The sequence below is a fragment of the Mirounga angustirostris genome, unplaced genomic scaffold (genome assembly GCF_029215605.1).
Source record: "Mirounga angustirostris isolate CCGP_5_RB_7025 unplaced genomic scaffold, mMirAng1.0.hap1 SCAF_8, whole genome shotgun sequence".
Lineage (NCBI taxonomy): Eukaryota > Metazoa > Chordata > Mammalia > Carnivora > Phocidae > Mirounga > Mirounga angustirostris.
The window spans coordinates 72,857,160-72,882,201 of NW_026991716.1; the positions used below are offsets into that span (position 1 = coordinate 72,857,160).

At 42.3% G+C, this 25,042-nt stretch overlaps 1 long non-coding RNA gene and 1 pseudogene across 3 annotated transcripts in view; both read left to right on the top strand.

The window, feature by feature from the left end:
* Positions 1-2,152: 2,152 nt before the first annotated feature.
* LOC123837908 (uncharacterized) overlaps positions 2,153-25,042 on the top strand; it is a 78,665-nt gene continuing 55,775 nt past the window's right edge. For 2 of the 3 annotated variants that reach the window (XR_006789313.3, XR_006789312.3), the window contains exons 1-2: positions 2,153-4,687; positions 5,535-5,602. This is a non-coding gene — a long non-coding RNA (uncharacterized LOC123837908). The remainder of the gene's footprint in view (positions 4,688-5,534; positions 5,603-25,042) is intronic. The other variant, XR_008505345.2, reaches the window with a different exon arrangement.
* On the top strand, positions 8,851-9,733 carry LOC123837907 (small ribosomal subunit protein uS5-like; annotated as a pseudogene).

A 25,042-nucleotide genomic window follows, 5' to 3' on the forward strand; every position in this document is an offset into this window, starting at 1 on the left:
TTGGCATATACAATATTGCATTTCCAAATCCAGCCTCATGAAGAAAGAGGGAGGGAAAAAACCCAACTCAGGCCATTCGTAATAGGTGATGTAAATTTAGAATAACTAGCATTTCTAGAAAGACTTCTGCTTTTTTATGTTAACCTTTAGTCTTTGGTGCAGGTTCCTTCTCATATTACATAAAATGTACTTTAAGAAGCACTCACTACCTGCTACAGATGTCCAGGAAAAACTGAATTATAGAAGTCGGAAACATATGGCAGTTGCCTATTGCACAAGGAAGGTACATATGAAAGTTATAAATTTCTTTCTTTAAGTCAGCATTGTAAACGCATTTTATAGGGTTCACAGTATGTATTACATATGTAGATTTAATTTTTGAAATATACGTTTTTGGAGATATTTGTGGTTTGGGATTCTAAGAGAAAGAACTCATCTTGATGTGTTAGAAATAAAGGGAAAAACAAAAAAATAAACATGTGGAGAAGCAAACACATTTCTTTTAATTTCCCAGCTGGTTATACTGAAAAGGACATCAGACCCTCTATTGGCAAAGGATGACTCACAACAGGGGTACTGCCCATCAGCATAGCATTCTGAATTTATTGAGATCCCTCTTCGAAGAAGCAGAGATGTCAACTTGGGGAAATCCAGGTTGGGGCCGATATAAAAACCACCAGATTAAGAATTGGATCACAAATGTCAAAAACGCAGCAGTTCACTTTACTCTTAAGAATGAAAAAAAAAATGCCCAACTACTTGCTGATCTTTTTCCCATCAAAAGATTAAATTTTATTTCATTTAACACCTTTGAAACTACATACTTTGATTGCAAGCATAATATTATATATTCAGTATTATCAATAGATACCAAGTATTATCAACTACCAAAGTATCATCCCTTAAGCTTCAAAGGTATTTTAAAATAATCCTTCCAATTTTCTACCTGAAGCCCCCTGTGGTATCTTTAAATTTAATTTTAGTTCGTGGGTTTTAAAAGTCACAGCTCTCTTGTTCAAGTTTATTTGGAGAAATATAAGAAGCAAGTTATGTACAAGGACTTGGTCAAAAAAGGAGTTTAAACAAATATATACTTGTTTAAATACCCTAAAAGTGGGGCAAGTGCCTACAGGTAAGGTCCCTGTGGGTTCAGGTCAAGAAAACCGTCCTCAGATTTCCGCTGTGAAAGCAGGAGGCTGATCTCCCCTTCGTTGTGCTAGAATGAAATTTACTTGGGGATAGAAATAATGCAGAATAATAGCAGATGCACCCTTCCCCGGCATAAGTTTTATATGGTTGTGTTTTGAGTTTCCTTTTACGATCAACTGTTGAGTGGTCGCCTGCATGGATTTTCTCTTCTTTTCCAGTTCCTGCCTTACCGAAGGCTAGTCATGGCTAGGCTTTAAACTACTTGGTCTAAGTGGGGCGGTAAGAAATTGAGCTTTCATTATTGGGGGCTTCCACATAGGCGGGGGAAAGGAATCTCTGAGACGCAGAAAAGAATATCAGATTCTTTTCTATCTATTCACAGAACTTTGTGAACAAAGAGAGTGCCAGGGTAATTTCTAATTTCCTTTTTTTTCCAAGTGTTAGGTCACTTCCGAGCTCTCACCCAGTCCTTCCCAAACTGTTCTGACCCCTCTCGTTAACATTTATAATTAGACCTCTTCAAGGAGACCCCGAAAACAGCATTTATAAGTCATTATTGTTTAGTAACAAAAACAGCAATAACGGTAAAAAGAAATAAATCATTTCAGTTTCCGGGGCACCCTAGAATTTCTGGGACGGATCCGGCTGGTAAAACATTTAGGAATTCACATTCCCGATGAGCTTCCACGCTTAAAATTAAAATCCAGTCTGGGTTTCTAAAGCTCATTTTGCTTTGGTCAATTTCTGCGTTTTCTTTCATTTTGTTTGCGTTTCCTTCTGGATTTGGTGCTTCCCCCCGCCCCTTTGCCGAAGACAATCTGATTTACAGTTTGAGAGTTGCATTTCTGTTTAGAAGGTGAAACGTCCAAGTCAGTTAGCCAAATTATTCCCCGACGGCTCCAATATTGCGCCAGAGTCCCAGAGTCAGTTATTTTTATGTCTGACTGTATTTCAAATGTGCAGGGTGATAAATAAGACCCGCCTCGAGCTGCAAACTATCTCAGTATGATGAAGAACAATTGACAAAAATTAACCCAGCCAAAGCGTTGGGGTTTTCGCGAGCCGCTGGGGCATAAATCAGCATCGCGGGCGGCTTCGGGAAGCAGCGCGCTCGGAGCGGTGCGCCGCAGCACGCCGCAGCGACTTCCAGCAGCCGCTGGGCTCGCCTGGCCGGAGTGAGTGCGCTTGGCCGCGGGGATCCGAGTGGGGACAGGACTCGGTCCCGGGTTCAGAGTCATCCCAGAAGGGACACACTGGCGGAGAAAGGCATGACTACGCCTCAGCGACCCCCCTAATTCACCAGTGTGGGGTGTGTGTGTGTGTGTGTGTGTGTGTGTGTGTGTGTGTGTGTGTAAAATCAAAGAGGACTAAGGGAGGCAAACTTGGCATGGGGTGTGTGTGTCGGGGGGAGGGGTGATGATCAGGGAGTAACAACCTCGACTGTGTCTGGATCCCGGAGGAGTTTCTCTGCTCAAGTCACTTGAAAGGCATATTCGTCTTAGCTTAACAATTCAACTCTTTTTACGGGAAATCAAGGGTGGCTCCCTGGGAAGCTCTCCGCCGCGGCGCCGTAGTTGCTCTACTTGCTCGGAGTGTCCGGAGCCCGCCTGCGCATTCACTTCCCAGTGCACACGCCCTATTCCGGAACCCCACTCCCGCCCAGCCCGCGCCCTCCTCCTCGGAGCGAGGTGGCAGGCCACGGCGCCCCGGGACCTGCTGGTCAGGCAAGGCAAGGGGCGCCCAGACCAGGCGCCGCCAGCCCTCGCCACCTGTTGGAACGGTGAAGCCAGACCTCGCGCTGCGGGTGGCGGCGACGCCGGGCTACGGGCCGATTCGCGCTCAGCGGCCAAAGTGAATTCGGGCCGCGGAGCCGCGGGTTTCTGTTGTAAGTGCAAAGAACAACCCTCTCGGTGCTAAGTGCACAGTAGTGCGAACAATAAATAGATCATTTCTTGGGGCGTCTGCCCTGAAAAGGCCCCCGCTGTTCAGTGGCCGCTGGGAGTTATTGATTACTGTGGGCGACCGCGGCCCCCCTGCACCTCCCCTTGCTAGCGAGAAGGGTGCGCGGCCTCGGCCACCGCCTGGCGCGGCGTCTGGCTCCTGCGAGCGAACGAATAATAAAGATCATCAAATCCCTCAAAAACCTCCCCGGACCGTTAAAGCCGCACCACCGTACCGGGGCAGCCTTGGAGGCGAGGAGGACCCCCAGGGTTAACGAATGTGGCCTGTGTGCGTGTGCGCGCGCCCCTGAGCGCGCGTATGTGGATTCTTCTCAGGCTATCAATCTGGGTTACCGCAGTAGAGCCGAGGAGGGAATGGAGTGGGGGAGAGAAGGCTATTCTTGTCTAATATTTGAATTAAGAATTCTGTTTAAAAACTCGGCTACAGAGCAAAGAGAGTGAAAAACCTAAAACCCCCCACCTTCCGCGGGGAGCTTTAATTCTGGGGCAGCGCAGGCCACGCTTTTCTGCGGCAGCGCCCGGGAGTTGGGCGCCCACCGCACTCGCTGGTGAGGTCCTGCAGCCGCGTCCGGGAGAGCCTGGGCCTCTTTGTGGCTCGGAGGCTCTGCGACGCACGCCCCTTCTCGCGCTCCGCCCCGCGGTCCCCGGCCCTCGCCGACCTCCGCAGCCGCGCCGCCCACCGCTTCCTGACCGCCGGGTGTAAACCCGAATCCACCCCGACCTCAGGCCTCGGCCTGCGCCCTGGCCGGTGGTCCGCCCCTCCAGAGCGCTCAGGGACGGGCAGAGGGGTGGCGGCAGACCGAGCTGCGCTCCCGACGCGATGCCGCACGTATTTGTTTCGTGACCTTGACCATGTCCCAGCCTTAACCTCCTCAATGTTACAACTGGGATAATAATCCTTGCGGGGCTCGCCCGCTGGGTGGTGGGGTAATATATTCCGGTGGGGAGGGAGGGGGATTGGCAGAGAGACTGTCAACTATCCCGCTGTGTGCCTGTTTTCAGCCCGCCCAGAATTTTGAAGTAATTCAGGCCCTGGCCTGCGACCTCCTCCAGGGAGGGGCTCGTGGGCGTTTAGGCTCCGCGGAGCCGGCCATACTTCGGGCGGGTGGGCGCAGCCGGAGCGCCGGGTGGGGGCACAGGGCGCCCTCGGCAGCGTCGGCCGCACTGCCCCCGGCCCGAGGCGGAGCAGCCTCGTCCAGCCTGTCCGGCAGGCTCGGGCTCGGCCCCGGCCCCGCGCCCTGTACTCGGCTCCGAGCTGACCACCGCCCCCCCAACCTCGTCGCCGCGGGCAGTAGCCGTGGACTCCGCAGCCCCAGGGGGGAGCTTGAGCTGGGCGCCGGCCGACGCAACTTAGGCTGAAACGGAAGTCGTGTAGGTTGTCCTGATCTGCGGGCGAGATGAAGGCGACCCCGAGTCGCGCAGGAGAACCAGCCTCAGAGAAGGCATTGGCTTCTGACTCCGTCAGACCTACATGGGGAGGCTCTAAAGGAAGAAGTCTCCCAACCCTTCACAAAAATATAAAACCATCTGGAAAAGGAAGCATCTACTGGATGGAAGGAGACTATTGCAAATGAAAGGTAATTAGAAGGAGGAACCTGAAAGGAACAGTAACACACGTTTTCTTTGCACTCGAGTGCAGGTAAACCCGAGTTTTAATTATATAAGGCAACCCTCAAACAGAGGACTTAAATCTCCCCAAGCCCTGGGGCAGCCAGCAGAGATGTCTCAGTCAGCTTCCCACGACGTGTTACCATTACCATCGCCCCAGATATGGGTTAGGAATGCACTTCTCCCCCATTGCCATTGCCATTTAAAAGCCCAGAGCACACCACCTAATAACTTTCTTGACTTCTCTCATTAATGAGGTTCTCTTTTGTTTTGTTATTGCTGTTTAGAAAGGCATATTTCACAAGTTTTTAAGTAGGTCAGCTGTTTCAAACTGCCCCATCTTGAGTCATAGCAGACCAAAATATAATGCAACATAACCTGTGTATGGGGTAATGATCTAAGATGGTTATGGGCTCTCAGTTGCATAGTTATTTCTAAGAAGACTCCGTTTTAAAAAAAAAAAGAAACACATTTTGGGGCAGTTACAGTTACATTAGTACATATTGTGGATATAAGCTTGCAGTTAGAGAAAAATTATTAGAAACAGCTGTGACGTTAATGTTTCGAAACCCAGAGTACTCAGTATGCTCAGTATCTACTTTTCATCATAATCTTTTCTTGTGCATCCACATAATGCACTACTCTCTGTGTATAATACAAGACACTTGTTTAATAAAGCAAGTGATTGTCTGTGTCAGGGAGATTTGGTCCTCTCTCCCTCTCCCAGTCCATATGCAGAGCAGATCAAAGACCTGAGTTACCTCTGTCTTTCCAAAGACAGCCAGATGGTGTCTTGATTTTTTTTCTTTTTTTCAGATTTGCTAGCAATAGAATTCAAAGGACTAAAGAATCTGTGTGATGCTACAGATGAAAGCTCTATCCAGGTAAGTTATGTTTTAATTAATATCATTCATACCTTATCTTATTCCACTAAAGTTTTGAGGAGTCTCATGAGAATCCATATAAGAAATAAATACAAAAATGATGAATAAGTGATTAGAACAAGATAAAATAGAAATAGCAATCTTGGGTCAAGATGAGAAGAAAATAAGAACCCTGATATGTATGTGGAGTACTAGACAGTTATTAAAGAGGAACTTTAAATTTGTCTCTGAGCCTCCTAGGAGCAAAAGTGAAACATGATTCTCATTGAACACAAGAAGAAAGCATAGAAGTTCCTTACAGTATGCAAGGTATTCCCTAAGATGGTGGTGGTGGTGATAACAATGATACTCGAATGCTCCATTTGTAACCAACTGCTTCCCTCCTCCACAAGCCCCCACACACTCAGATACTCTTCTGGGATATTTTTATTTTGTTACAGTTAAAATAAAGCTCTTTCTCTACATAGAGGCAGTTTGGTGTCTGGAAGGAACTTTGGAATCAGAAAGACCTGAATTCAATGCTGGCTTCTGCACTTAGGGTTCTGCTGTAACCCTTGGCAAGGCACTTAATCTCTCTCTCTGAGAGCCAATTTTCTTTATAAAACGGGGACAATCTATCCCATAGGCTTATAGAGAGGGTATTCCAGAGCCTGGCACTAAGCGACTTTTTTTTTTGTAAGTGTTAGGTTATTACTGCTGTTTTTTATTGTCATAAACATAACACAAATGTTAGTTTCCTTTCTCCTTTTCCACAGCAATATAGTATTCTACTATATTTTGGGTACTACTACTTTGGGGCTTCAGAGCAAGTAAGAATACCAAAGTTTGGACTTGAAAATCTGTTAGTCGAGTTAAATGAAGAAGGTCTCTGAGTCCCCTTACTCTCCTTACTTGCCCATAGTCGGTTAAATTTCTGGAAAGAGAAGGGGATGTTGGTAAGATAGGCATTGCCGTGCAGCAGCAAGGGTAGGAGTGGTTCAGTCCCTGAGGCTGCAGGTCTCTTGTGGGTTCTGGACAGCAGTCCCACTCCTAATCACCAGTGAATGGCAGTTGTCAGGATCGCTTGATATTGGGATAAGTCACTACATGAATGAGTTCCAAGAGGAGGTAGATAGATCTCTGAGTATTATGTTGGAGGGGATGGGAGCACGAAGGTTTTACAGGTCACTACAGAAAAGTCAGTATTCCATTAAATATCGGGCGTTGGGACCAGGAGCAAAAAACCAAGTGACACTCCCCTTTCCCCCATCCTCCCTCACTCTGTCTCTTACTGTGTAGACCTTTTAAACTGAGTACTTGCTGAGAACCCAGCACTGGTTCTAGGTTTTATGGAGACAGGTTCTCTGTCCTGGATCCACCACCTAAGATTATCCAGACAATTGGCCTCTGAGATCTCTTTTTGTCCCTCTTCCATCTGCTCAATACCCACGAAACTGTCACCCCTCTCCTCCTGCTAAATCTTGCAGGTTGGTAATGGGTTAAATATATCAATCTAGTGTATCTAAGTCTCTCTGTTTTCTGAGGTTAGTTTTATCTTAGAAGAGTATGGAAATGCACATGTATGCCTTTGACCTGCTCTGCTAGATTGTAAGCTTCCCAAGCTCATGAACTTCCTCATGTTGATGCATTGATTGGCTGAATCTAGAACAGCAGGTAATTTGTTTCAGGCAGCCCCTTGACTAAACTGCCAAGAAGCAGCATAGCATAGCAGGGTGGGCAAAGACTTGGATTTGGAAGAAAAGGCCTCAAGGCTTTGTTGGCTCCATCACTGGCTCCATGAACTTGTGTCATCATCTAACATCCTTAGCTTCCACCTGAAGTATTTAGATGACGTGATCTCAATCATGCTGCACACACCCATACTTTATGATCCTGAATCCAACTGAGAGTAATCTCATCTTCTTCTGAATTAACCCTCACAGCATTTTGTTTCTTCATCTTTTGGGCACATAACACATTCTTCTTACATTAAACTTACTGGAAACTATTTCTTATCTCCTCCATCATACCATAAGTTGGCCCCATGGGTGCAGGAACAATGTCTACATGAGAGTTTCCAAAAGAGCTATTCCAGTATTTTGCACCACTGTACTCAATAAATATTTTTGAGTGAATAAAATCTTACCCTTTATTCATAACATCCGCTAGCTTGAGGTAAAAGAGGAAGGCTGAACTTTGGGAGGGCTGGTGCACATAGGTCTCCTTCTCTGCCACATCCTGCTGTCTTATCTTCATGTCAGCCCAGGTGCACAGTTAGGCCTGTCTTTCTCCTTTGTGGGGTACAGGCCAAATGATCTAGAACAAATATCCAGACCCTTTCCTTAGCAGATGCACAGAATGTGACAGAAGGAAAACAGGCTTTATGATGACAAGAGAGAGGCATATGAAGAAGATTTTTTTCCCCTAGTGAGTGTAGATAGTAGGTATGAGCAATGTGGTAGGCAGCCAGCAATGGGATCTACCCATCCCATGAAGGGGGACCAGCAAAGCCTGCCTATTCCTGTGGCATGATTTTCTTGTTCATGTTTGCCAACTCCCTGAAGCTCTCCCAGGGAAAGGGAGGTGGAAAGGAGGAGTGAGAAGACAGCCATATTCTGTTAAAATGTGTGCATCTGGATTCCTCTTCTGGCTTTAATGGATTCCAGAATATGGTTATATGCAGAACCAGTAAACTGTCTTCTAGAACAGTCCTGTTAGGAGAAGGATACAGTAAATTCTCACAATTTCCTTGCTTCTTGCACTGTTTGGATCATTGGGCCTGCAGCCCTGCCCCTTCCTCAGTCCTCAACGCTTACCTTAAACCGGAGCTCCTCCAAGCCTCCCTTCATGCCTTGGCCCTCCCAGAGCCTCAGCCTGCCCCAGCTGGCTCAACATTCCTGCTCTTCTGCCTTGGAAGACTGGTGCTTCTGGAGCTTCTTCTGCTATTGCTCACTGCCCCCAAATTACTGATACGCTCTCCATGGTCATCCCAATTTCTCATTGCCAGGCCTGGGTACACCCTTGGGTTTTGCACGCTGGAGGCCCTGCTGAAGTTTGCCTTCTTACCTGTATTGAATTGAGCTGTGGTGGTCCAGATTACTTGCCTTTTCCTCCTGCTGTGGATTCTTATTCTTTTCCCAGCCCCACTCCCACACAGCAGTGAAAGTCCCTTTTCGTGAGTTAGTGCACTCTGGCTCTTCCTTCTAAAGCGCCCCCCCCCCACCCCCCCACCCCCCCCACGCCTTGCTTCTTCTCCGAGAGAACACCAAATGGCGGATGACGCTGGTGCTGCGGGGGCTCGGGGCCCCCTGGAATGGGAGGCTGCGGCGGCTTCCGCGGAGGCTTCGGCAGCGGCGTCCGGGACCGCGGTGGCGGCCGTGGTCGGGGCCGGGGTCGAGGCCGCGGAGCTCGCTGAGGCAAGGCCGAGGACAAGGAGTGGATCCCCGTCACCAGGCTGGGCCACCTGGTAAAGGACATGAAAATCAAGTCCCTGGAGAAGATCTATCTCTTCTCTCTGCCTATCAAGGAATCTGAGATTATTGATTTCTTCCTGGGCGCATCCCTCAAGGACGAGGTTCTGATCATGCCTGTGCAAAAGCAGACCCGTGCTGGCCATCGGACCAGGTTCAAGGCGTTTGTTGCCATCGGAGATTACAACGGACACGTCGGCCTGGGTGTCAAGTGCTCCAGGGAGGTCACCACTGCCATCCGTGGGGCCATCATCCTGGCCAAGCTTTCCATCGTCCCCGTGAGGTGAGGCTACTGGGGGAACAAGATCGGCAAGCCCCACACTGTCCCATGCAAGGTGACTGGCCGCTGTGGCTCTGTGCTGGTGCGTCTCATCCCCGCCCCCGAGGCACTGGCATTGTTTCAGCCCCTGTGCCCAAGAAGCTACAGATGATGGCGGGTATCAACGACTGCCACACCTTGGCCAGAGGCTGCACTGCCACCCTGGGGAACTTTGCTAAGGCTACTTTTGATGCCATCTCCAAGACCTACAGCTCTCTCACCCCTGACCTCTGGAAGGAGACAGTGTTCACCAAGTCTCCATAACAGGAATTCACTGACCATCTTGTGAAGACCCACACCAGAGTCTCCGTGCAGAGGACCCAGGCTCCAGCTGTGGCCACCACCTAGTTTTATACAAGAAAATAAAGTGAACTAAAGCTTGTTAATAAATAAATAAATAAATAAATAAATAAATAAATAAATAAATAAATAAAAATAAAGGCCCCCTCCTTGATTGGCAGGTCCAAGGGTACAGAACAGTACTCCCTGTGCACCTCTCCTCTTTTGCGTCTTTGTAGCTGCAAGAAGTCCCCATTTACCCACATATAAAGTCTGGAGTTTGTTCCCCTTTGGGCCAGTTAGGTTTCCTTGAGCTCAATTGGATGCATATTCATCTCCATCCATTTATGGTGCACTTATTATGTAAGCCTCACACTTACTTATTTTAGAAAATTTCAACATTCTAAAAGTTGTTTATTAGTCATGGAAATGAATACTAACTACAGTCTCAGACAATTCTGAATAACAGTGGAATAACCCAATACTAGTTTACTTCTCACTTACTTAAGATCCCCATGTGGGTGAGGTGGCATCTTTCTTCCAATTTATAACTCAGGGACTTAGGCTGACCCCTTCTTGTAGCTATGTCATTTAGAACTTGACTTCCAAGTTTGATGGTGGAAAGGAAAGAGGATATGTGGGGAAAGCATACCCATTCTTAATTACCTCAGCCTGGAAATGACACTTGTGACGTCGGTCACATTCTGTTGGCTAGAAATCAATCCCATAGCACTGTGTACCTCCAGGGGAATCTGGGAAATGTAGTATTTCCTTTTTTTTTTCCCAGGAAAATGAAAGTAAAACAAGCTACTTGATGTCTAAGTAGCTTTTTCTCTGTCACAAGTTTTGAAGGGCAACTCCTCTCTTTGCTGGACAAGAGAACTTCCAGACTAGTATGCCCCATACTCAAAGGACAAGGAAAACAGAAAACACTATTTAATCAGGTACAAAAACTAAGATGAATACCATAGGCCAATATTTGGATTTGGCTCTACGGAGCTAGTGCAAGGACAAAGTTCTCTTTGAGGTCAGGGAGAATTACATTCTGTTAAATTGAAACCAGGTATCTGGAGGAAGATGGGGATGTAAGGAGCCAAAGGATATCCCCTTATTGTGGAAAGAGCTATATCAGTGTGAAAAGCCCTAAATCCATCTCTTACAGATTTCCATAGTCTTTTTATTACCAGAGTTGTTTCCAGTGACTTGGAACTTGGGAAGATTTAGCCAACAAGCTATGGTGATATTCCAAAGTCCAGGAATTAATCACGTCTTTTCTGGCCTTTTACTTTTAGTCCTGATACATACTATCAGCACTCTCCCTTCCTTCTCCGTCTTGGTTAACATTTTATTTGTATCTTTAATGATTTAACAGATGTCAAACTTTGTTATGGATTTGACAAGGGCTGACATTGCTCAAACGTCTTTGCCCAGGTCTGGCCCATTTATGAGGGGATAACAGACCACTGATGTCATTTTCATGTGCTTTGATGCAAGTTTTAGTGTCCCAACTCCCCTGTGGAAGGAGTTTTACACTTCTAAAGTGGTTGCAGCCTTCTTGTTAAGTTCTTTCCCCAACACGCATTTTACCTTCTCAATGAACAGTTTTTGTAATACCATTTTAGGATATTTGGTTCAACACCAGTCAGATCAAATTTTCCAGATGAGATGTATAGTTAAGAGAAGAAAACTTGAAATCTTCAGCTTCTAGGGGAGATGATGGACATTGTACATTGATCTGTATTTCCAGTCTTCAAAGAGATTAGGAAAAAAAAAACAAAAACCTTTGTGTTGTCTGTTCTTAGAACAGTTGCATTTATTGTTTAAAATAGCCTGACATATTATTCTCATTCCTGAACTTATACATGAGCAGATCTTAGAAGTTCTGCCAGAACTTTAGAAACTGCTTGATTGGTTAGTATTCACCGGCCATATTTAAAGCACCCAAGGAAGGTGTAGCCAAAGAGAGGAACTAAATGGAGATCCATTGAATGCCAGAGACAAGTTGTGAACTATGCTGACCACGGAGAAGACCGGGCCTTCACCTTCAAGAGTTTATAGCCATATGAACTGTGTGAAAAATAAAAAATAAATTAACTGTATTAAAAGGGCACGAAAAGCATGGTCTGAGGCGAACTAATGAAAATACCTAAAGGAAACATAGGTAAAAGTATTTGGCTGATACTCTTTTAGGTGGAAGTATAAAAAATGTCCAAGTAGGAGTCAGGGCCCAGTAAAGGAGTAAGAGTTGAGAGGTTGTTTCTAGTGCAGATCCTTTCACTACTGCTTGTGTGACTTTGGGGGAAGTTCTTTAACTTTTATAAGCCTCCTTTACCTCAACTGAAAAACAGAGCACTGTGGATCCTGGCAAATACATTAATTGATTGTGGGGATCGGATAACACAGCATCTTTGAGAGTGCTTTAAAATGGTGAAGTGCTCCATCAAGGTAAAGGCAAAGAGAAGCCTTAGTTCTGCACTCTCAACTCTCTTCTTCATCTGTCCCCCACCCCCTCATCTACGCACAAACTGCCAGGACTCTTTTATTACAGTGCAGGAAAAAACACTTTTGGGTGGAGGTGGTATGGATGTGTTAGTTTTTTGGTATGCTACTTGGCACCACAAGTATATGTAAAAGGAGTAATTTGGATGAAGACCTTTTTTTTCCCTAAAAATTTGCTTCCAGCTGCTGAAATCATTTACTATGTGAATGGAAACATAATTTAACTACAGTAGGTTGTGGCACTTGGTGGAGACACTAGATCATTTCTCTGAAAATCAATTTGCCAAATTACCAATTGCAGGAAACCAGCAAGCATATATCTTTTACCCAATGGAGGAGAGCTTGTAAAGAGACTTTTTACCAGCAGAGGTAGAGGCAGGGGCAGGGCATACACCTGCAGAGATAGAAAAGGCTATAAAGTGTGTTTAAGAGGAAGCTCATCCATTCACATCTTCATGTTGAGTCTTGGAGAATTGCTTCAGCATCTGAAATGTGACTCACATGAGAAATTGATAAGTGAGCTACTCTATCAAATCATCTATGGAAACTACTGGTGTGAACAATCACCAAAACTAAACTTTCAAAAAAATTCAGCAGTAACTCAGTGAATTCAACAACTTGATCAGATCGGTAGAGGGTGACCATTGATTTAAAAGAGAGTGGCGGGGCACCTGGGTGGCTCAGTCAGTTAAGCGTCTGCCTTCAGCTCAGGTCATGATCCCAGGGCCTGGGATCCAGCCCCGCGTTGGGCTCTCTCCTCCTCGGCAGGGAGCCTGCTCTCTCTCTCTCCCTCTGCCTGCAGCTCCCTCTGCCTGCAGCTCCCCCTGCTTGTGCTCTCTCTCTCTCTCTCTCTCTGTCAAATAAATAAATAAAATCTTTTAAAAAAATAATAAATAAATAAAAGAGAGTGGGTTGTGTCTGCACTGCTTTCCCCGTTGTGTGTGTGTGTGTTGAGGAAGAAATAGCACTGCAATGATGCTTTTAGGCAATGGAGATCTTCAAAGCGGGGTGAGAGTTAAGATCATAGTTTTCTATAGTTTATGCGGTTTGGAGCAGGATCCAGAATGGTTTTGAGGCTAGGACAAGAATGGAGACAAATGGTAGGTGTGAGATGGCCACAGAACCCAAGTGTATAGGTCCTGTCCCACGAATACTGGAGTCCAGACACAGAGAGGCCAGTCAGATTTCAGAAGCACACACAGCCAGTTTAGAGCTCTGATAAGAAATGGCTCTGGAGCTCCCCGGGTGGTCAGAAGTGTGGGTGGGCAGCATGAGTGCCAGTGTCTGAGAGCAGTGCAGGACCAAGGCAGTTGATGCTGGATCAGAAACCAGGAACCCCACCTTCTGGCCCCAGTGCTTCCTTTAAATTGATGGAGACCAGTGCTTCTCAAATTCTCTACGAAGGACTTTTTTTTTTTTAATTCCCAATCCATTTAGGACTGACCCATGGTCTCGGTGTAATGACATACACTCAGCTTGTGCCACATGTGACTTACCAAATAAATTAGGTGACACTTGAACTGGTCCACACTTAATTCAGTGAGATGACTCTATTGATCATGGGCTTGCATGTCTCAGAAATGTCAGAGTGTTGTAAATCTTGAAGTGTTTGTTCTCAATTTTGATCTTCTCTCTTTTTGAACTAATAACAAAGAATTTAGGGACTGTCACTGGAATAGGTGTTTTCAAAGTTGTTTTATACTTTGACATTTTACTGATACAGACGTGGGAGGTTGACTCATCTTTCAAATACTGTGATGCTTCCTTTATGGGTCATGGTTAGAGGATGAGATTGTGAAACTGCATATTGGGGAATGCTTCAGAAAAAAAGAAGCTAAAAATGCTGGTTAAGAAGATACTGGTTGTCCTGCAGCCTCCATTTCTCCTTCTCCTTTAGTAGTAGAACCACAGTCTCTAGCTTTGGAAGAGAAACTGCATTTCCCAGCCTCCTTGCCACTGGGAGTGGTCATTTGTTGAGTTCTGGGCAGTAGCATATAAGCAGAGATGGCATGACATCTTCTGGGAAGCCTGAGAGGGAAAGAACCGGAATGGGGACGTAATTGCTAGGGCTCCACCATTGCTATCTTTAGCTGCCTTAGAATTGAAAGCCCTGAAATGTGCAGCGACAAGACAGATAAAACCTCTGTCCCTTTCACCGTGGACTCAATGTGCCACACTAGTCTGCAAGATCAGAACGGGTATGTAGGAAAGAAATAAGATTCTGTACCTTTTTAAAAAAGGTTTTATTTATTATTTATTTTTTAAGATTTTATTTATTTGAGAGAGAGAAAGAGAGAGAGAGAGAGCATGAGCAGGGGGAGGGGCAGAGGGAGAGGGACAAGCAGACTCCCCACTGAGTGGGGAGCCTGACCCGACCCAGGGCTGGATCCCAGGACCCTGAGATCATGACCTGAGCCGAAGTCAGACATTTAACTGACTGAGCCACCCAGGCGCCCCAAGATTCTGTATATTTAAAGAAAGTGTTATTTTGGTATTTCATTTATTTGCTGAACCCAATCCTAAGCAATGTAAGTTCAATTTAAAAATCCTTATATTTTTTTAAAAGTATTTATTTAACAAAACATAGCTTACTTTCTTAATCCTTAAACTGAGAATTTAAAATGTGATTTAATCTTTGTGTGATTAACAAGAATCAGGGCACCTGGCTGGCTCAGCACTTTAAGCCTCTGTCTTTGGCTCAGGTCATGATCCCAGGACCCTGGGATGGAGTCCTGCCTGGGGCTCTCTGCTCAGCGGAGAGTCGGCTTCTCCCTCTGCCTCTGCCCCTCCCCGCTGCTTTTGCTCTCTCTCATATAAAAAATCTTAAAAACAAACAAACAAAAAACAAGAATCACCACAAAGAGCTATGATTATATGTGCCAACATCTAGGAGACCACAACTACCGGCTTATGAGGACCATGTTTATAAGATTGCCTACCTTGTCAGCTCCACCTCTTTCTCCTTTCAGTGGGCCTGCATCTAGAAGGTAGAACAATCTGTTTAACAACTTCTTCTGCCTCCAGATAGCTGCACCATGGAAATCAAACATATTAAAACTGGGTAGATCAATTCCCCATCTCTTTATTAAACACTTAACTAATGTGCCGAGCACCGAGCTAAATGTCAGGCAGACACAGATAAATCAGGATAATTCTCGCTCTCAAGTTTTTAAAATCCAGTGGGACGTTGTCTGTGACATCAACAACATATTCTAGGAGCATGAAAGAGGAAGCTGTTGTTTTGTCTGGTGTTGGGGTGGGGCTCTTAGGAGAAGTGGGAAAGGCTTCACGGAAAATGTGACAGTGGAGCTGGGTCCTGATGTGGGATACTACACAGGCACAGTGCTGGTCAGGTCACTCGTAGGGACACATGAGAGTCATGGCAGGGTCAGAGTGTGTAGCATATTGGGAAAGTGGCCCGGGGAGGCTGGGCCTTGTGGCTGGAAAGGGAAGTTGAAGCCATATTTAGAAGGACTTTTAATGTTTTATTTAAGATTTTGGTCTTTGTGAGCAGTTGGGAGCATTGAAGTGTGTTATTTATTTGTATGATTCTTTTTTTAAGTTTTATTTTAATTCAATTAATTAACATATAATGTGTTATTGGTTTCAGAGGTACAGGTCTGTGATTCATCAGTCTTGTATAACACCCAGTGCTCATGACATCACATGCCCTCCTTAATGTCCATCCCCCAGTTACCCTATCCCCCTCCCCCCTCCCCTCCAACAACCCTCAGTTTGTTTCTTATGATTAAGAGTTTCTTATGGTTATTTGTGATTCTAAGCTGGACGTAGATATGACACAATCTCTAATATTAGGGAAATAAATCAGACAACACTGTGAAAGATATATTGAATGGGAAAAAAATCATAGGAATCTACTGCAGTTTATTATATACTATGATATACTACAGTATAGATGAGAATAAATCTCAAAACAGTGGCCATGAGGGAGAGAGATGCTTGTGAGATATGTTTTTAAAGAAACAAGAAGACTTAGGGGGGTTGGTTGTATATGTGGGATGAGGGGAAGGGAGGAGTCAGTTCCAATGTGGGTAATGATACTGATATCAGACTCAAAAGGAAAATCAATTTTAGGGAGAAAGGTGATTTTAGTACATCATAGCATGTTAGGATAAGTCCTAAAGGACATCAAGGTTTAGTGTTTTTTCCTCTGCTATCCTTAGCAAATGGTGTTCAGTGATGCTCAGTGGTGCTCAGTGGTGCTCAATGGTGCCCACTGCACAGTAACAAAAGTATGCTCAGTTAATGACTAAATAATTCAACTACTAGAAAGGCCTAGGTCAGCAGCATCTGTGATGCTTGAAGCTGTGGGAGCTGATGGAATGAACAATCATAAGCATGAACAGAAGTGAAAAGAGAACTTAGGAACCTTAGGAAATCTTTTTTTTTTTTTTAAGATTTTATTTATTTGACAGAGAGAGACACAGCAAGAGAGGGAACACAAGCAGGGGGAGTGGGAGAGGGAGAAGCAGGCTTCCCACCGAGCAGGGAGCCCGCCGCAGGGCTCAATCTCAGGGCCCTGGGATCACGACCGGAGCCGAAGGCAGACGCCCAACGACTGAGCCACCCAGGCACCCCAAACCTTAGGAAATCTTATTAAGGAATAAAGAGGAGAGCTAGTGAGAATTTCTCAGAAGGAGTGATCAGATAAAAATGTGTTCTAGAAAACAACATAAGACAGTTTTAAGATTAAGGTAGTGGTGAATTCTACTAAGTGCCACCAAAGAGGAAAGTTTCATGAGGACTAAGGTCAACAAATTTGGAATTAAGAATGACAGTGATCATATAGATCGACTTCTACAGAGTGATCTCTATAGAGCAATTTCTGTAGCCGCATATCCCCACCTTCATTTCTGATTCAATTGGTCAGGGATATTTACATTTCTAGCAAGTTTGCAGGTAATACTGCTGCCAATCCAAGACCATACTTGGAGAACCACTGCTGTAGAATACCAGAGAGAGAAAACAACTGGATTATTTCAGGATGAAAGAGAAATAGTTTCCTCCTAAACTAAAAGTGTCTGAAGAGTGGAGAAAGGGGGGGGGGGGCAAAAAGAAAGGCATTCTACTCACTAATTAAGACCTCATCACCTCCTGGTGGAGAAGTAACAGAATAGATTTTTCTTAAATATTTGAAACTGAAGAATTTTTGTCAAGACATGCGACCTCTTTGAATTTCTGTTTTCTGTTCTTTATAAAATAAAAGTAATAATAAAACCAAACTCTGTGCATTGTTCTTGGGAATAAATGAAATATTATGACAGTAATATGATAGCATTCACCTCAGTGTTTGGTGCTCAAATAAATAATTGGTAGAGTCAGAGCATATACATTATTTATCCAAAAGCAAAACAGCCTGTACATACATTAATGTATCTGGTAATAATTAAATTGCCAATACAAATTTCCAGCAGCCCTCCAAAATATGTTTTTATAATTGGCTCTCCATTGCTATCTATAAATTATAAATTGAGCAGGCGTAAAGGGCTTGATGACTGTTTTCAGGGACAGTGAAATTTAATACTACATACCAAAAAGATTTTTCCTTCTTTCTCTTTGAATATGTGCTGTTCCAAAATTTCTGTCTCCTGAAATATTTTCATCCGGTCACTTTTTAAAATAAACATTTCGGTTAATCATTTAACATTTATTTCACTAATGTGATGAGAGAATATAAATCACTAAAATGTGTTTGAGTAAAGACAGTGAAAATCTATTCAAATAAAAGAGTGAATGTTTGCTGAAGAATTGAATAGGAATCCAAACAAACACTATCAGTATTCTTTATTAAACGAATGAAGAATTCCTTTAAGTCATACTATGATTAAGTAATGAATCCACAAGACCGGGTAGACAAACCAGGATCTTGAGAAATAAAATTTAAATATGTCTTAACAAATATTCTAATCCAGTAGTTATCTTTAGGTAGGCAATAGTTATTGAGTGTGCTTCTTTTGATTATATAACAATGATATTTTAAAATTGTGTATGCATATTAAGGAAAATATTATCTGTGATAATATCAACTTCACATAATTGTTCTGAAGATTAAATTAAATAATATCTATAAAATATGTACATTACTTGGAACAAAGTAAACATGATAATAACAACAATAACAAACATAATACTATTAATATTTTTGTGTGAAGTTATGGTTAAGTCATTACTACATTTGCTTAATTTAATTACTATTACTTTACCATATAGTAGGTAGGTATTATCCTTAGCCTCATTTTACAGATGAGGGAAATTAAGACTTAGTGAGGTGAAGTAACATCCTAAGTAACACAACAAGTAAGTAGTGGAACCAGTATCAGAACCCAGAACTCTAGCCCCAGAGCTACCCTCTCCTACCCATTAACCACTACAGTATAACACCTCCATGTGTTGGCTGTGTACAGTATACATGTATCTAATAGAAGTGTTAATAAGAGAAAGCATAATACTAAATATGTATCCAATGCATTTAATTTGAAGTATTTAATTACAAAGCATGCCGAAGTTAACTTGAATATAGAAAATGTGTCTAAAAAGAGATGGTGATCATGTAGATAGATAGTTACTAAAACTTGCCAAATAAAATGTCACACACATTTAGCAAATCATGTATCTGATAAGGGGCTTGAATCAAGAGTAGATAAAGAACTCTAATAACTCAATAAGAAGAAGACAATCCAATTAAAACTGGGCAAAATATCTGAATAGACATATAAATGGCCAATAAGCACAAGAAAAGGTGCCTGATATCATTAGCCATCAGGGAAATGCAAATCAAAAGCACAATAAGATACCATTTCATATTTACTAGGATAGCTAGAATCAAAATGTCAGAAATAACAAGTGATGGTGAGGATGAGAAAAAATTGGAACTTTTATACACTGCTGGTGGGAATGTAAAAGAGTACATAGCCGCTTTGGAAAACAATCTGTCAATTCCTTAAATGATTACATAAGAGTTAACATATGACCCAGCAGTTCTACTCCTAGATAGGTACCAAAGAGAAATGAAAGCATAATTCATCCAGAAACTTGCATATGAATGTTTATAGCAGCGTTATAATAGCCAAAAGGTGGAAACAATCCAAATATCCATTGACTGATAAATGAATTAAAAGGGTAGATCCACACAATGGAATATTACCTGGCCATGAAAAGAAATGACGTTCTGATACATGCTACAACATAAGTGAAACTTGAAAACATTATACTAAGTGAAAGAAGCCACACAAAAATTTGTTTCTATACACTCACAACGAACTATCTGAAAAAGAAATAAAGAAAATAAGTCCATTCATTGTAGCATCAAAAACAATAAAATACTACGGGATAAATTTAACCAAGGAGGTGAAAAAATAAATAAATTTAACCAAGGAGTTTTGTGTATGCTGAAATCTGAAAGACATTGATGAAAGAAATTGAAGAAGACATCAATAAATGGAAAGATATCCCATGGTCAAGGATTGGAAGAATTAATATTGCTAAGACATCCATACTACCCAAAGCCATCTACAGATTAAATGCAATTCCTACCAAAATTCCAATGGCATTCCATCTATATAATGGAATATTATTCAGCCATAAAAAAGAAGAAAATCCTGCCATTTGTGACAACAAGAATGTACCTGGAGGGCATTATGCTAAGTGACATAAGTTAGACCTAGAAGAAAACCTACTGAATAATCTCACTTGTATGTGGAATCTAAAAAAGCTGAACTCATAGGAACAAAGAATAGATTGGTGATTTCCAGGGGCTTGTGGAGTGGGGTAAGTGCGGAAATGTTGGTCAAAGGGTACAGACTTCCAGGTATAAAACGAATAAGTTCTGGGGATTTAATGTATAAAATGGTGACTATACTTAACAATACTGTATGGTATACTTGAAAGTTGCAAAGAGAGTAGATCTTAAATATTCTCACCCCTGCCCCCCCCCCAGAGGTAACTATATGAGGTGATGGATGTAACTAACCTTATTGTGGCAATCATTTCATAATATTTACATATTTTTGTGTGAAGACCCATTACAGCTGGTGGAAGGGAATAGAGAAGTCTCTCTGAGGGAGGGGCAAGAACACTTCTATCCTAGACCATTAGAGGTCTTCTACAGCTGAGAGCTGGGTCTTCTTCATCACCAAGAAGGCCCCAGTGTTACAATCCAGTGACACAGTTCGTGCCTAAAACTGAGGCTTAATTTTAGAACAAGAGTAAACATTTCCCTCAACCCCTAAAACACAGACTAAGAATCAACAGCTAATAGCAGTCCACTGCCTGGAGAAGGACATGGGAATGCAGAAAGACCTATCCGAGGCACAGGAACAAAGGAAAGACCCAAAAGTGAGGGTGGGGCAGACACTAGGAAAAGCCTCTGGCAAACTACCCCACCACCCTAAATACAAAGTAATTCTATGGGAATTTGAAACATATGGTGCACTGAGTGTAACCTGAGTAACAACATCCTCCACACCCATTTAAATTTCTGACTAAATTCACTCAACGCCCCCCAAACTAAAGGCCTAGCAGAAGAAAAGATATGCCCATTTCCATGCATAAAATCTATTTCCTTTGGTCTCTACAATATATCTAGGTTCAACAAAAACTACTGGGCATAACAAGAAGCAAGAAAAAAATACAACACGATTTCAAGAGACAAAATAATGGACAGACTAGACCAAGATATAACACAGATGTTGGAACTATTGGGTAGGAAATTTAAAATGATTAATATGTCAAAGATCTAGTGGAAAAGGTGTACAATATGCATGATTAGATGGGTAATATCAGGAGAGAGATGGAAACTATAAGAAAGAATGAAATGGAAATGCTAGGAAAAAAATCACTTTAAGAGAGATGAAGGATGCCTCCAATGCCTGCTTGAGTCATCAGTAGAATCAATACAGTCACGGGAGGAATCAGTGTACTTGAAGATAGATTGATAAAAATCACCCAAACTGAAAAAGGAGGAGAAAGAGGAAAAGGGAAAACAGAACAGAGCACTCTGTGGAACAGATCTGTGGAACAATAACAAAAGTCTAACATATGTGTAATTAGAATCCCAGAAGAAAAGAAAGTGAATAGGACACAAAATATCTGTTCTTAAGAAGAAATAATGGCCGGGGTGCCTGGGTGGCTCAGTCAGTTAAGCATCTGACTTTTGATTTCAGCTCAGGTCATGATCTCAGGGTCCTGAGATTGAGCCCCATGTGGGCCCCATGCTCAGCGGGGAGTCTGCTGGAGATTCTCTCTATCCCTCTCCCTCTGCCCCTCCCCCTGCTCGCTTGCGTTCTCTCTCTCAAATAAACGTTAAAAAAAAAAAAAGAAGATATAATGGCTAATAATTTTCCAAAATTAATCAAAGATTCCAGTCAACAGATCCGAGAAGCTCAGACGATATCAATCAGGATAAAAACAAATACACTGGGTGCCTGGGTGGCTCAGTCTGTTGAGCCTCCAATTCTTTGATTATGGCTCCGGTCATGATCTCAGGGTCCTGGGACTGAGCCCAGCATTAGGCCCCCCACTCAGTGTGGAGTCTGCTTGTCCCTCTCCCTCTTCTCCTCTCCCTCTGCATGAGCTCTCTCTCTCAAATAAATAACTAAAATCTTTGAAAAAACCGCATGAAATACCCAAATATAAGTGCATTATATTCAAACTAGTGGAAACCATGGACAAAGAGAAAATCTTCTAGGCAGCCAGAGAAACAAAAGACAGATTATCTACAGAGGAACAAATCTAAGAATAACAGCAGATTTTTATCAGAAACTGCAAACCATAAGATAAAAAGAGTCATATCCTTAAAATGTTGAAAGAAAAACTATCAGAATTCTATACACACAAAAATATTTTTCAAATATGAAGAAGAATTGATGACTTTTCCAGAAAACAAAAAAAATAAGAAAATTTGTTGCCAGAGGTCCGTGCTGAAATAAATCCTAAGGAATTCTATTCAAACAGAAGGAATGTAACAACCAGACAAAAATTTGGATATACATAAAGAAGAGTGCTGGAAATGAACTAAATGATGAAAAATATAATTCACTTTTCTTAATCCCTTTAAGACATAAATGATGGCCTAAAGCAAGAACAGTGGCAATGTACTGTTCTATATATTATGTAAAAATATTATATAAAATTAAAATGTATGACAAAAAGAAGACCAAGTTTGGAAGCTTTAGCTAAACAATACTGTTGAGAGTGGACTCTGATTAGCTAAATATCTAGATTTCAAAACCTATGGAAACCATTAAAGCATTTTATACAGAGGTATAAAGAATAAGTCAATATTGAAGATAAAAAGGGAATCACAAAAAAATGCTCAATTAATATAAAGGAACAGAGAAAAAGAGGAAATAAGAACAAATGGAACAAACAGAAAGTGGCTAGTAGGATGGCAGACTATAATCCAACCATAGCAAAGATTGTATAAATATAAGTCATCTAATCATACCAATTAAAAGATAGGATTCTCAGATTGGATACAAAGCAAGACTCGGTTCTATGCAGTCTATAAGAAACCTACTTTAAACAGAAACATAGATTGAAAGTGAAAGAATGAGAAAAGCTATGCTGTACAAACTCAAAAGAAAGAGAGTAGGGGCACCTGTGTGGCTCAGTGAGTAGAGCATGCAACTCTTAATTTCTGGGTCATGAGTTTGAGCTCTATGTTGGGGGTAGAGTTTGCTTAAAAAAAAAAAAAAGAAGCTAGAATAACTATATATACATATATATTTTAAAAAGTGATCTCTACACCCAACATGGGGCTTGAACTCATGACCATGAAATCAAGAGTTGCATGCTCTACCAACTAAGCCAGCCAGGCACCCCCTGGAGTAGCTATCTAATATCAAAGTAGATTTTTTTTTTAAAGATTTTATTTATTTATTTGAGAGAGAGAATGAGATAGAGAGAGCATGAGAGGGGGGAGGGTAGAGGGAGGAGATTCCCCACTGAGCAGGGAGCCCGATGCAGGACTCGATCCCGGGACTCCAGGATCATGACCTGAGCCGAAGGCAGTCGCTTAACTAATTGAGCCACCCAGGTGCCCTAATATCAAAGTAGATTTAAGAGCAAGTAATATTATCAGGGATAAAGAGGAACATTTCTTGATGATAAATTAGGGGTCAATTCATTATGAGGACATAATAATGATCAATGTTTATATACTTAATAACAAAGCTTCAAAATCCATACAGCAAAAACTGATAAAACTGAAAGAAGAAATAAACAGATTTACAATTATAGTTGAAGACTTGACACTTTTCTTTCAGTAATTAACATAACAAGTAGGTAGAAAATGAGTAAGGATATAGAAGATCCGAACAACAGTGAAGACTAACTTGTCTTAATTGACTTTTATAAAAACACTCCATCAACAACAGCAAAATGCATAGTCAACTATACTTAGAATATTTACCAAGATTGATTATATTCTGGACCATAAATCAAACCTTAAGAAAATTTAACAAATTGACATTAGACGAAGTATGTTCTCAGACCATACAGAATTAACTAGAAATCAATAACAGAACAAGATTTTTAAATAATAGTAAATTCTAACCCTTGCTTTGCTTGTTAGAATTTTGTCATCTGACCTCATTACTACTTCTTTTATATTTTAAAAACTATTGGTTGAAGAAGGTAGAGTCATCCCCTTTATAATGAGGGGGTCAACAAGAGTTGGTTGGAAGGATTCCTGGTATGGATGAAACAGTCAGTGATCAAGGACAAGCAGTTACATTTGGTCAGATAGAGCAGCAGTTCAGATACCCAGGCAGAGGAGGAAAGGATTAAAAGGAATTCAGCAACTAAAGTTCAGAACTAGAAAGTCAGGACTTAAAATGCTAAGACCAAAAGCCCTTGGGTTTTCAAGGTTAAAAAGCAAGGTAAGGGCGCCTGGGTGGCTCAGTTGGTTAAGCAACTGCCTTTGGCTCAGGTCATGATCCTGGAGTCCCGGGATCGAGTCCCGCATCGGGCTCCCTGCTCAGCAGGGAGTCTGCTTCTCCCTCTCCCACTCCCCCCTCTTGTGCTCTTTCTCTCTCTCACTCTCTTTCTCAAATAAATAAATAAAATCTTTAAAAATAAATAAATAAAAATAAAAATAAATAAAATAAAAAGCAAGGTAAATCAACAGATCATACTAGCTTAGCAATTGGATTCTGAGGCAATGATTTACTATGTCTCCTATCTTTCCTTAGGGACAAAAACTGGTCTCAGAGCTTGGTTTAGTTGCCATGTAACAGCTAATGCCATTGGAAGGGAGACAGTTTGACTTCTTTTATTGTAAACAAAAAGATTAGTGCCTTCTGGAGGTTCTGGTCTTGAAGAATAAACAAAGTTTGGGTTTAAGCTTGGACACAGTAAGTTGAAAGGGTAGTATAAGAGAATTTTGAATAGTGTGTTCTTCTCATGGGCAAAGGGTCAAGTTGCCCAGAGCAACTAATGGATTGATAAAGAGAAAACTGATCCTTGTGGGTTCTCTTCCTCCAAGTAAGTCTTCCAGTCCTGCTCCCATTTCATTATATGTGAATCACCTGGGATCACGACCATTAAGACACATCTAAACGTGCTTAGGATCCTACAATGGCTTCCCAGTATCTTCAGAATAATATCCAATTTGTGACCTATACCCCGCATTTCCATGCAAACATCTCACCACTTCTTCACCAATGCCTATACCACTATCACACCAAAACTTAACACTTTCTTAAAAAGATTGTGCTCATTTAAGCCTCCATATCCTTCTCACCTTCTATTCCCTTTAACTCAAATATTCTTTCACCTACTTTTTACCCATCAAACTTGCATTTATCTTTAAATATTGTTATTTAACAATATTTAATTGCCAGTTCTCTATGCATGTCATTGCTACCCTTTTCC